Source organism: Podarcis tiliguerta (assembly GCF_965153285.1).
Source record: "Podarcis tiliguerta genome assembly, chromosome: 4".
Taxonomy (NCBI): Eukaryota; Metazoa; Chordata; class Lepidosauria; order Squamata; family Lacertidae; genus Podarcis; species Podarcis tiliguerta.
In genome coordinates, this window is record NC_139537.1 from 100,481,914 (window position 1) to 100,496,390 (window position 14,477).

Sequence of the window (14,477 nt, forward strand, 5' to 3'; positions counted from 1 at the left end):
ATATCCACAATCATAATCCAATTAAAAACAATAAACTAAAATAAAAAAACTGAATTACAGTCCAAATTATTAATTATTAATTTTTCCGGGCTTCCCATAGTCTGGACCTCTGAAGTATATCTCCAATATCTTCGTTCCTGCCTATTGGATCTCTCCAATATCTTCGTTCTTGTTGTTCTAATATTTTCCACATTCTACATCTTAACACTTTAAAGTTCTCCATCCCTGGCTGTGTGATTCTCAGTCATGTTAGAAATCATATATCCATCGAATACAGCTTTATTTGTGTGTGTGTGTGTGTGTGTGTGTGTGTGTGTATTCAACTATCTATTTGCCAGCACAGCTTTTCCTGACTTCATTCCAATCTTCCAATCCGGGCTGTTGTCCAAGTCTATCATTTGAAGCTGAATGACGCAGCAACTCCCAAGTTGTTAAATCATTCCAGTCCGGTCTGTTGTCCAAGGCTGTCGTTTGAAATTTCCATGCTGTTAAATTGTTGCTGTACACAATGATTTCTCATGATTAAATTGTTAAGCATACTGTTTGCAATATTGCAATGTAAATGAACTGCAATCCACAGATGTAAGTCATTTGGTGATCGATCAGCCTTCCCGGACACCACACAATCCTCCCCTGGGCCCTAGAAGGGGGTTGCTAGACATCTGTTTAGCTTTCTCTCTCACTCATAATGATGAAATTCTGCAAACAGATGCACTGTATGTTATCCCAAATTGTTGTCTTTATAAAGTCATTATAAAGTCAGCTAGCAGGTATTTCCCACTTCCCTCGAAAAAGGGAGGGATTCTCATTTTTCCGTGCTGCATCGTGTTTCTTCTTTTATCTTTATCAAGTCTTTCAAGTCTTGATAAAGCTGCGCAATTGAGTACTTAATTATAAGTAGAAGTCCATCTGTACTTTTCAAAAAAATTAAGTTTCTTGATGAGGCTTGGCATAGAAAAACAATTGTAGATATTAAGAAGAGCAAAAAGGACATACAAATCACCTCCGTAATCCAAACACCATGATGAGAATCTTTTGGAGGCCGAGCTTAAACACCAGGGACCGTGCAGTTCTACAGGTTTTTTCTCAGTCTTTGGTCCAGACTATGTCTGTTTATTGTCCAAATCTAATTATTTTATCAAACAGATATTTCTAGCTTATGAGAGTGACTTCGGAGAGTGCCAGCCGTGTCGTGCTCTGGGAAGCAGCGTCCTGCCGCTTGCACCTTGATGCAAGCTGACAATCTCAGACGATCTGTGGGTCTACAAGACAATCCTCCCCCCCCCCCCGGGGAGTCTGCCAGGGCTAATTACCCCCATATCAGCCCTGAATTACTGGCATGGCTGGGGTCCGATCATATGTGAGATTCAGCCATTTCTCACCACTGGAAACAGGAAGCCTCTGCTTATAGCATCTGAAGTTTCTGAATGATTGTCAAGGTCAGCCCCACACAGAGAGTATTGCAGTAGTCAAATCTGGAGGTTAGTGAAGTGTAAATGTTAGGTTGGGGGCCCCTTGGGACAAGGACCTGCCTTTTCCTTTCTGTTTTCAGCTACATAACACTGTTTGGATACTGAAGGCCATGTGCTACTAAAAATGTTAATAATAGTACATGTCATAAGCTTCCTTGCTTTGTGTTCAGTATAACGCCTAATTGCATTCATAATGTAAAAACTAACTTCCTCAAGTCAAAAACAAGGAAAAGCATGACTACAATTTGACAAATAGACTATGTTTTCTTCCAGATGTTGAACTCCTTTGGATACTTATTATGACTTCTCATCTTTGTTATATTTGCTCCAGCATCTCTCTCGAGGTGAAAAAAAGCTAACAAAAGGGGAGGTGGAGAAACCTTGATGTTTCAGTATCAATCACTGTAGCCTGTTAGCAACCTACAAATGTGAAAGATGCAGAAATCTAATTAAAATTGTGGTGCTAGGGGGTGAAATTTCATAGAAGACTTTTAAGTGCCTAATAAGACTGAGGGGAGATATAATAGGCATCATCCATCTGTTGCATCCAACCTAGCGCTATGGGAATGTCCCATCTGCACAAGGATTCACCCCTTCTCCTTTCACATGTCACTTTTATCTGTTCTAGAAAAAGGGACGCGGGTGGCGCTGTGGGTTAAAGCCTCAGTGCCTAGGGCTTGCCGATCGAAAGGTCGGCGGTTCGAATCCCCGCGGCGGGGTGCGCTCCCGTTGTTCGGTCCCAGCGCCTGCCAACCTAGCAGTTCGAAAGCACCCCCGGGGGCAAGTAGATAAATAGGGACCGCTTACTAGCGGGAAGGTAAACGGCGTTTCCGTGTGCGGCTCTGGCTCGCCAGAGCAGCGATGTCACGCTGGCCACGTGACCTGGAAGTGTCTTCGGACAGCGCTGGCCCCCGGTCTCTTGAGTGAGATGGGCGCACAACCCTAGAGTCTGTCAAGACTGGCCCGTACGGGCAGGGGTACCTTTACCTTTAGGGGTTCCCCAAACCCAGGGCAGGGAGATGGGAGAAAGTCCTGTTGCACAAGTGAAAATCCTTGCACAGGAGTTGAATGCCAGACATCACAAATAAGAAATTGCAGTTTGGGATGACATACATTTATCCATCTATTGGGTGTGTGAGGTGTTAGGGGAGAAGTAGGACCTCTGGAGGGGGACTTGTCATGCTCCTTCTGGGGTAGTTTGTCCACCTTTGGCCCTGCACTCAGCTCTCAGCTGTGGCTTCTAGAAGCTGTCAGCCTGCCACAGTGGCCACTCAACTAGCCAGCTAAACCAAGTGAGGATAGCTGATGGGTCTCAAACCCTCAGTGACTTAGGGACTTCTCCTGCATGCAAAGACAGGCTCTAGCAAAGGCACAGGCAAACTCGGCCCTCCAGATGTTTTGGGACTACAACTCCCATCACCCCTAGTAACAGGACCAGTGGTCAGGGATCATGGGAGTTGTAGTCCCAAAACATCTGGAGGGCTGAGTTTGCCTATGCCTGCTCTAGCAGATTGAGCAAACAAGACCAATAGTGGGTCCAGTGGTCAAGAAGGTGGTTTCTGCACATGCTGTAGAGGGAAGTGAGGGGCAGATGGGGCTCGTTCACCTGGGAAGGTAGCCCACCTAGGAGGAGGAAAACTCTGATCCCCAACCTCCGCTGCCTTTGTGATATCTTTGGGAAGAAGAAAAGGCTAAGGAGTAAACCCTATACAAATCCAGAGTGGAGTCCCTAAGACAGTTGCATGGTGCCTTGTACACCTCCTTCTGGCAACTCCTGCAGCCAAGCTGGTGCCAAACATATTGCTCTGCTTTTCTTTGGACACAACAGCAAGGCCAAGAGGGGGGTCTTGTTGTGTGTGCAGCTCAGGACCTCAAAACACACTGCCAGGCTTGTGCCCCAGGGAGATCACTTTAGTGCTGCTAACTCAGTGGTTTGACTTCACCCCAGGAGGCACATCCATTGTCCCCTGAAGCAAACAAATGCCAACCAGGTTACTGTAGTCTGATATATGCATAATTAACTTAATCACATTCCCCATGAAGGTGGAGCAATAAGTTATATAAGATTTCTGTTCATTGAGAAGTTTATTCAGTTCACTGCAATATTACAAGGCACCTTCAATCTTAAGAGTTGCATCAAAAAAGATAATAGTTTTCCTTTTTTTATTTTTTAAAAATGAAAGTTGACATTTTCTCTGCTAGTACTGAATATGTATACTCACAGCTCTGCCTATACATATCTGGTTCCTGCCATTGGTTTCAAACTGTATCTGAATGTCAAGATGTTCTTACTACTCTCTTGGCTTTCCAGTTCATAACAAAGCAATGTGGAGACATATTGCATTTAATTTTCTGTTCGTGTCACTTGCTATAGCCAGCGGTAAAAGAGACATTTCTGCTGCTTGGCTTGTAACAAGACAATTGGGTCTCTTTTCTGGTATGCCCAAGAGATTTAGGATGTCATCTCAGTACTTTTGTGTTCCCTGCATATAGTACGGAGCTAGAAAATTACTTCAATATTTCTGCTTTATTTTGAGGAGGGAGGGGGTCACACTGCACAGAGGAGTCAGCTGGGTGACAACCTTTTAAAACTGTCTGTCTCTTTAGCAAAGGAAGCTGCTACAGGAAAAATGGTAAAGACTGCACCAGGTATTGTAGCAGTTCCCTTCTGTGGATCATGAGGGAGGGGGGAGAGAATGCTGCACATGGAACTCTGAAATAAAACTGCTGGTTTCATCAAGGCTTGTGTATTTATGAAGTCAAGGACTCTGGACCCCCCCCCCCCCAAAAAAAAAGCAAACAGCAACAGCCGCCACCTAGGTTTAGGTGTGCTTCCCATGGCCCTGGCTGGTCCTGCTGGGCAAGGTTCAAGGTGATACTATTAGTATATAAAGCCCTTAACCACTATGAGATTGTCTTACTGCACATGTGCTGACTCAACCACTTTGATCAGGGGAATTGGAACTACTTCTGGTGCCACACAATCCCCTTACTTGCATTTGTAAATATCCGATCATTTAGTTTGACACTGTGGAACTCCCTGCCTTTTGATTTCAGGCAGGCTCCTTCACAGCACTCTTTTTGGTGCCTACTGAAGACATTCCTATTTAGACAAGCCTAGCCAGATGTTTAGAAAGCTTATAAAAGTTTTAATGGGCTTTAGTCTACTCTATTGTGGTTTTAACTTTCTTTGTTTTAAATTAAGGTTGTAAAGTTTTTAGTGAAAATTTGACTGTTTTATCTTCTTGCAAACTGCTTTGAATTTTTTTCTACAGTCAAGCAATATATGTATAAATAAATAAATTATAGCCCCCAAAAAAGTTGTTTTTTTATTCAGCCAATCAGCCTCCACCTTTTTGGGTGAACAGTAGTATGTATTCTGAGGCCCAACAAACATATGGCATTAACCTTCCCTTCAGCAAAAGTAGAATGATCCACGTCTGTAAAAGGTAGGCTAATGAGGTGCAGATACCTGTTGATGGCAGGTGGACCCTCTCCTTCTTTCAAAAAGGATCAGAGCAGCATTCCAGCCCCGAAGTTTTATTTATTTATTCATTAACTTTCTTTGCCACCCTTCCTCCCTAAGGAACCAAGAGCACTGACCAAGGAGCCCAGACTGGCACATCAAGAGACTGGCATGTGACTGCAGTTCTCAGCTGAAAGTGTTCCCATTCCCACAAGCACCTGTGCTTTGCACTGAATTGTACTGGATTGCCCAAGAAGGTGATTTATGTTTGAAACCATCTCATAGAACCTGTATGAGGAGGTTTTTAATGTTTGATGTTTTATTATGTTTTTATATGTGTTGGAAGCCGCCCAGATCGACTGGGGCAACCCAGGCAGATGGGCGGGGTACAAATAATAAAATGTTGTTGTTGTTGTTGTTGTTGTTGTTGTTGTATTATATGAATGAGCACCAAGATATTGAATGTAGGGTCTGGATGGGGCTAGAGATGGTGTGTATTGTGGGTTGTGAAATATGCATTAGGAAAGGGAGGCGTTTCCTCAGTACAGTATACCGTGTATTTTATGTTTTCAAAGCAATGAATGATGCAGTGAACTCATTGCTTTATGAGGTTCTGCGCTGAGAAACTAGTTTAATAGAGATTTACAGCTCTCTCAGGGAAACTGGTGTGAGATGGGGAAAAGCAGCACCGAAAGCAATCACCCAGTGTTTCTAGAACCACAGCATAGATATTTACTAAATCTGCATGTCAAAAATTAGCAGTAGATTGTCAGTCTGTGTAGGTGAGGAATATTCCTAAGCCATTGTGCATATACCATCTACAGAGAAATCCCATCAGCTTGATTCAAGAAAATTGTGAGGCTGCAGCCCCTCGTGCTGTTTCCCTCCACTTCCTCACGAGGGTGAGTGGACTCTGGACTCTGGACCATGTGAGAGACAGCAAGGAAGTTGCAACTGGGCAGGAAGGATTTAGTGGAAATGAGACACTTCCCTTTTCGTGAGTAGAAACGCCTTCCATACCTGCAAGGGTTCAAGCTCACATTCTGAAATAAGCAAAACAGTGAAGCAAAATAATTGCAATAGTATCACCTTATTGTGCTTCTCCATTGTTCTTTGTAAACAGACAACTAGTGTGAAATTCATTGTGTGAATGCAATTAACTGACATGTTTTTTCTTATGTCAGTGAAAGCCAGATGGTTGAGGGCCTTCTTGGTGGTGGCGCCCTCCCTGTGGAACGCCCTCCCATCAGATGTCAAGGAGATAAAGAACTACACAACTTTTTGAAGACAGCCCTGTATCTGGAAGATTTTAATGTTTGATGTTTTAATGCTTGATGTTTTATTAATTTTTTTATATATGCTGGAAGCCGCCCAGAGTGGCTGGGGCAACCCTGCCAGAATGGTGGGGTATAAATAATCAAATTATTATTATTTATTAGAAGTGGCTGTTTGGGGTTCCAAGTCTAAACATCTCTACTTAGAAGTAAGTCCCATTGAATTCCGTGGGACTTACTCCAGGGTAAGTACTTTTAAGATTGCAGCTACAATAAATGCTTGAGATGCCCCTGCCACAGTCCTGAGAAAATGTGCATCTTCCAAAGGTGGTCTTTGCATTTTCAAGGGAAAAATATCCTTCCACTGGAGTGATCAGTGACTGTATCTGTGGCCTTACAGATGCAAAGGATATAGACCCTTCTTCATATCACCATTGGCAGACAGAGACAAGTGTCCTTCAGAAGCCGGGGCTCGCCCACACTTCCGCTCGCCCTGTGCCAATCCGAGTGGTTTCCCTGTGCTTTCTAGGTGCAGGTCTGAACGGTTTTGCCTTTGCCCCACTGCTTTCCCCTGGGAAACCTGCTCTTTAGTGATAAATCAGAGTGAACAGCAATCCTCACCAAAACCCAGTTCCTCTGCCATTTGCTCTGATTCAGGACTAAACTGCTGGTTTTCCCAGGGGAAAGGAGTGGGGCAAATGAAAATGTGGATAAGCTCTCCCTGAAAGGTCAAAATGGTATAGTGGTACAGCAAAGCCCACTTGCAGTGTACCTACTGCTGTGCCACCTTATGTTTCCTTTTTGCCACCCTTTCTTTCTTTGTTTCCCATATAAGGTTCTGCTCTTAATCCTTTTAGTCACGATATCTGCAAGAAAATGTGATAATCTTGCATTTTATGGGAAAAGGAGCAGCTGCATCCAATTATTCTATTAGGCTGCCTCCATGTTACAGAATGGCTGGCATATTCCCACCATGCAGGCAACTATTTTTTGGTAGTGGGCGGGTTGACGCCGGCCTGTGAGGCACTTGGAGGTAATTTGTGAGTGTGTGTATATAAGAACCTATGAATAACAGAGCAAACTTTAAATCAATACTAATTAGCCCACCTGTTCTTTCCTATATATAACCTTCTTTTCTAATATTCCACCTACTCTTGCAGTGCTTACAGTCCCCCTCAGCTCACCCATTTACACCAGCTAGATGGAAAAGGCACTTTGCACAAGAAACTCAGGAATCTTTTAAAAAGTTCCCAGTGAATAAGTCCATTAGCCAGAAGCAATCACCTTTTCTAGATAATTATAGGAGAGGTCTATGAATTGTACCAATTTCAGTACCGTATATAATCACAACTAGAGAACAGTGAGAATATAATGTAAGTAATGCACATACACAGTGGGTAATCTTCATAGAGGATTTTATTGGTTAGGTGTTGATTCTGCTGAGCTCTATATGAGCATAAATGGTAATTAAAAGTTTTCTGTTAGACTATAGTTCAGCAAACTACTTAAACAAGCATAGTGGATTTTTTTCTTTTGCTTTTTTTGGCCAAAGGTAATGTGGCTAATATGGTTTTCAGACCAGGATTAAGTACTTTGCTATTAATTCTAAACTTAATGCTAATAATTGCTATATATTTCTTATTGTTATACGTACGTACCACAGAAACAGGCAGTAACAACAGCCCTGTTCTGCTTTTATCAGTGTGCAATTCTGCTTCCTCTTTTAGACTACCTTAACACTTTCAAAGCTTACTTATTATTATATTTATTCAGTGCTTTATTTCTGGCGGGGGGGGGGGGGATGCAGGTGTCAGTTCCCAGCTCTTACGGTCAGAAAGTTTTTTCTGGTGTTTAGTCAGAATCTCCTTTCTTGTAACTTGAATCCATTGGTTCAGGTCCAACCTTCTAGAGCAGGAGAAAATGAGCTTGCTCCATCTTCCATGTGACAGCCCATGTGACATGGCCATTTAAAGGCCAGGATGAAGATTTCACAAGCATATCACTCGTGGGACATCATTCCATAATCTGCTGGCCAGAGAAAAAAAGCTCTGGCCATTGCCACAGGTGTCTAGTCACATTTGGTTCCCAATGCAAGGGAATCCAGAGAACAGCCCATTAAAAAGACAATCAGCAAATGCTGAGAGTGACCACAGCTTAGCGGGTGCCCTGCATGCAGAAGGTGCCAGGCACAATCCTTGGCATCTCTTGGCAAGGCTTGGAAAGGCTCAAGACTGAAGCCCTGGGTAGCTGTAGCCAGGCAGTGGGGACCAAAAGGCATTCTTCTTTGGCCCTGCAGGTGTGGCGGAACTCCACTGCCCTTCTTCACTGACCATTGGCCATGATGGCCAGGACCAAGGAGAGTTGGAGTCCCAACAACATCTGGAGAGCCACAGCTGATACAGACAACATTGAGATACAGGGACCTGATTACTATTTTCCTCTATAGAGGATGTCAGGCACTCAGGTCTGAGAAATGCTGGATACATGCATCTATGCTAGCAGGAAGGATGGCAACAGCCAGGCTGATGATCTAGTAGGAAAATGCATTGCCCAGACTACTGGAGTGCAGCAGATTTTTGGTGCTTTGTATCTGACAGTTGTATAGGGCATTCCCTGCTGAGTGAAGAAGCAGTAATGATAGCACACATCTATAACTCTTTGCCAATGGCTATACTTAAGCCAAAGATATCCTCAACTTTTGCCATACTGAAAACAGTTGACTCATTTCTGCATCATCAGTCTCTTTGCAAAGTTTGTCCTATCGAACTGGTCTATGTCAAACACTGAAGATGGAAGGTGAGGAAAGAAAAACTAATCTCCAGGAAAACCACCCAAATTCAATTAGGAATGCTTGGCGAGAGAGTAATTAGCATTGAACTGAAGAATAGATCCTAAGCTTTGACAGACCTACGGTCTCAATGCCAGATGCAAAGCAATACTATGCACAGAGGTTGATTTCTCACAGGAAGTGGCGGCCCAAAGGCTGGTGAGCTTAGCACAATATCTACTGAAATGTAAGTGATGGTTAACTATATTGAACCTTAAAGGCCACAGGGAAGAGATTGAAAAGGACTTCAGGAATACAGCACTGCTGGAATAAGGCAATTTTTGAGAGAAACAGATTCTATTGTGAGATTATAAGAAGAAAAAGGTGAAGGAGGAAGAGGAGATGTGTCATTCACAGATGGAATTACCTTTCCTCTTCTGAGATACTGGGGGCCAGGAAACAAGGTGTCTATTCAAAGGAATAGTCCAAATGAGTTGAGCATGGGGGAAAAGTGCAGTGTGGGGGGAATACACTGAGTGGCCACCTAAAGAACTAAGCACTGGCTGAAGCAAGAAGACAACTATAAACCATGACAATGCCTGTGAAAAGGATTGCCATCCACTGACAAATTGACCAGACCATTGCAGATTGTCTGTTTTCTATGCTCAAGTTTTGTATTCTTTCAAGTGAAGGTGGGCAGTCATTTAGTCAGCATCAAGCAAACCATTTCCATTTTCAGTTGATTTAGTTCAATCAATTGTGGCATCCCCTCTGCTCCCAAATACAGCTGGTGCCAAATCTTAAGTGTCATGTGGTGTCAGCTGATGGCTTTCCTACTCACCCAGGCCATTCAGGTGAATCGGGCGACCTATTTAGTATTTTTATAAGTGGGGGGTTTTTTTGTCGGTGTGCAGCATTGTTATGATGCTATTTTACAGTTTTCCTGATTTTACAGTGTTGCTCTGGTAATGAAAAGCAGGTAAGAAATAGTTTGTTTAAATGAATGAATGCATTGTCAGGTCTCAAAAGTAGTAATTTTGCTGAGGTGTGTGTGTGTGTGTATATAATGTGAATATTTCTGCTTTTCATTAGTCCTTTTCAGTAGCAATGTTTTTTCTAGCTAGTTCTGCTGTTGCTACTATATCTTCTTCCTTCCTGGATTAGTCTTCTGGGTGATCATAACCAAACAGCAATAACATAAGGAATGGCATGAGATACCTGACAATAGTATAGATAATCAAGAAAAAGAAAGAAAGAAAAGGGAAAACAAGGCATTAATAAGTGACAATCAAAATGGCTGGTTTGAAGATATTAAATTGGAATGTAAATGAATTAAATAGTAATGTAAAAAGGAATAAAATTGACCATGTACTGTATTTTGTGCTCCATAAGACGCACCTGACCACAAGATGTACCTGACCATAAGACGCACCCAGTTTTTAGAGGAGGAAAACAAGAAAAAAAAAATTCTGAACAAAACAGTGGATGTATGATTTTTGTGGTTCATGCTGTGGCCACAGACATGTGATTTGATGGTGATTTTGGAGTAGCCCAATCCAAAAATCCTGAGAATCCATGTGGATCCGTGCTTTGTAACCATGTTTTTGCGCCATTGCAGCCCCAGGAAACAGTGGATGCGTGATTTTTTTTGGTGCAGGCTGTAGCCATGGACATGCTATGAGATCTGATGGTGGATTTGGGGTAAATTTGGGGTGACCCAATGTAAAAATCCTGAGGATCCATGGGCTTTTACCTCTCCCCTCCCAGGCAGCCTCCTTTATCACTAGCGTCCCTTATCTCTCTCCCGATCCCACCAATCAGCTGCTTCCTTTCAGCACTCCCTTCCCTCTTGTTTACCTAAGTGTCTTTTCCTAAGCTGGAACAGTTTTTTGCTCCTCCTTTTCTTCTAATTTCTATCCTCATTGATTTAGTCTTCCTGTCTCCTCTCCTTGCAAATTTTGCTGTCTTTATCTCCCCTCTCCCAGGCAGCCTCTTTTATTGCTAGCGTCCCTTATCTTGCTTCCGATCGCTTGTGATCAGCGGCTTTGTTTCAACACCCACTTCCCTCTTTCACAAAAAAAAGTATGATCTGCTTTTCGCCCCTGGGCAATTCAGCTCCAGGGACCATGCATTCGCTCCATAAGACACAAAGACATTTCCCCTTACTTTTTAGGAAGAAAACAGTGCGTCTTTTGGAGCAAAAAATACGGTAATATTCAAACAAAATTTAGACATAGTTTGTTTACAAGAAACTCATGTGCCCAAGAGACATAGAAGAATTTTAATAAGCAAAAGAATTGGAATGGAATTTATAAACGAAGAAATGAGGAATGGTTTTATACATCAAACCAAAGTTAGACCCAAAACAGTTATTCAAAGATGAACAAGGGAGGGTGATAGCGATACAAATAATGATTCAAGGTGAGAAGATTATAGTAATTGAATTTATGCCCCAAATGAAAAAAAGTCAGAATTTTATAAAAATATATAGAATAACTTTTTAGAATATATGGATCAGAAGATTATTTTAATGGGAAATATGAATGGGGTAGTCTCCCTGGAAATGGACAGGACAATAAGGAAAACTGAAACCAAGGAAGGGAAATTACCCATAACTTTTTTCAATATGATGGAGAATCTAAACTCAAATAGATTTATGGAGGTTCAAACACCCATTGGATAGGGAGTACACATTTCATTCAGAAGTCCATCAATCTAGTGGACAGATCGACTTGATATGGGGCTTGAAAGAGTTAACATTAATGGTTAAAAGAATAGAACTATTACCAAGAATGCTCTTGTATCATAATTCAATAATCCTGGAATTAAAAGGGAAAAGAAGCACTACATTTAGATGGAGATTGAACGAGGAATTGTTAGATAATCAGAATATACAGGAAAAAGCAGAAAAAATATTGAAAGGTTACTTTGAATTAAATCTGAACCAAAAAACATATCTCAGAATAGTATAGTATGCCAGTAAGGTGATTATGAGGGATGCGGGTGGCGCTGTGGGTTAAAGCCTCAGCGCCTAGGGCTTGCCGATCGAAAGGTCGGCGGTTCGAATCCCCGCGGCAGGGTGCGCTCCCGTTGTTCGGTCCCAGCGCTTGCCAACCTAGCAGTTCGAAAGCACCCCTGGGTGCAAGTAGATAAATAGGGACCGCTTACTAGCGGGAAGGTAAACGGCGTTCCGTGTGCGGCTCTGGCTCGCCAGAGCAGTGATGTCACGCTGGCCACGTGACCCGGAAGTGTCTTCGGACAGCGCTGGCCCCTGGCCTCTTAAGTGAGATGGGCGCACAACCCTAGAGTCTGTCAAGACTGGCCCGTACGGGCAGGGGTAGCTTTACCTTTACCTAAGGTGATTATGAGAGGGGTTTTAATACAACATACCAGAAAAAGATTAAGGAAGGAAAGAAAAAGGAGTTTCTGGAAGAATTGATTAAGAAGGAAAAAGAGTTAGTTAGCAAACCAGGAAAAGAAACAACAAAGCAAGCAATAAAAATGTTGCAAACACAATATTTGATGATAATAAATGCAGAAGTGGAATGGAAAATAAAAATAATGAAACAGAAGAATTTTGCATATGCTAATAAATCAGGAAAGTTGTTAGCATGGCAACTAAATAAAAAACAGACAAAAAATTCAATAAATAAACTTAATGTAGAAGGGAAGATAATTGACATTCTGAGAGACATTAAAAAACATTTTGTAAAATATTTTACAGATCTATATTGAGCCAGTTGGGGGGGGGGGGAGTCAAAATTGAAAAATACATAAAACAAAATAAATTACCAAAAATCCCAGATGGAAAATTAGCTATATTAAATGCACTAATAAGTCTCTCTGAGGTTTTGGATGCAATTTACCAAGCAAAGAAAGGGAACTCACCAGGACCGGATGAAATAACAGCAAAATACAAGGACACTTGTAATTTTAGAATTAATATAGGAAATCTGAGGTAGAAAAAATAATTTGGAGTAGAAATGACATGCAGTTGAAAAGGGAATTTAAGGGACGGGATGGGGGGAGTCATGGGATTCGGAGAATCCCATTTTATGGCTTTGATATTGTTGTTGTGTTTAATTTTCTTTGTGGTTGTTGTTGTTGTGGTTTGTTTTTTATTTTTGTTATTTTTGTTGAAAATTTAATAAAATTATTATTTTTTTAAAAAAAGGAATGGCATGAGGGTAGGATGCTGCATAAACAATCAAATTTCTTAGTAGTTTCACCTCAACCTAGATACCTTGTTAAGCATACCATTATTGGATTTTATCAGTGTTTTTCTTAGTGGATTGTGTGGTCTGCTAAATGAAGAATTAATTGCCAGAGAGGCGGCAGTAGGAATGTGAATCCAAGAACTGAAAGCCGAGCTTCTTTGTACACTGTGTTTTGGAGTGTGCAAAGTTAGTGCGCAGTCTACCAAGTGAGACCCGTGCTTGTAGCTGATGTAGATGTGCATTGTCGTGAAGTAGGGCAACGACTTTAAATTAACAAGTCACAATACTTTTAACTGTTAAACACACATTTTGTTATTGTAGGGCTAAAAAAAGGCCTCAGCAGTGTTGCTTTGATGTATATAAATATAGAGCAAAATCCAGCCAAAGCTGAGCAATCTAAAATCTCATTTATTTCAATAGGAAATATTTAAACATAAGCTTGATTCTTGCTATTAAAACCAGCAGATGCTTAACTGTATCTGGATTGTGCCCATAACTGATCATCTTTTATGGATACAGTGACATCAGCAATTAGCATCCAAACACTAATTCTGCCACTCTTTAAGTCTCATGGCAGAGTAGACTCACTGAAATAGTGAGACTTGAGTTACTTATGCTCCTTGATTTCAATGGGTCTACTCTGAGCATAACAAACATTGAATACTACTCTGTTTATTCAGTGGATTTTGTGAGCAGCCCATAGAATACAACTATATTTGTAAATTTCTACCCTGCCAGAAGTGCCCAAAAGTAATTAATCAGGATATTCTATGGTAGAACTCCTCCAAATGATAAATGAATGTTAAAGATGAATGAAAACAATCTGCCACGTTAATGGCATTCATATTGAATATGGGAAAAGATACAAAATGGTAGAAAAACGAGAGCAGGAAAATGCTTTGCTGAAATTACAGGAGAAAGGGACATATATGAACTCCCTCCCACCAAAAAAAATATTCTATATGATGCACCTATAACAGCTGCTGAATAGCGTCTACATCCAGCTGCCAACTATCACGTCTGTGCTGACAGAAGCTGCATCTGTTGAATGTCTGACTGAGATCTTGCAACTTGTATAGAGTTACAAATTAGATTGTCTATGCAACAATTTTTGCACATTTTCTCTTTATTTTTTTGCACATAATTTCTTTATTCTTTATTCTTTTTTTAAATACTGTAAAATTTTATTAAGGCTTTTTCATAGTACAATAGAATAAAAAACAAACTAATTTAAACAAAAACAAGAGAAAGAGAGAAATGCAAAGTCTTTTCTTAAAGGCA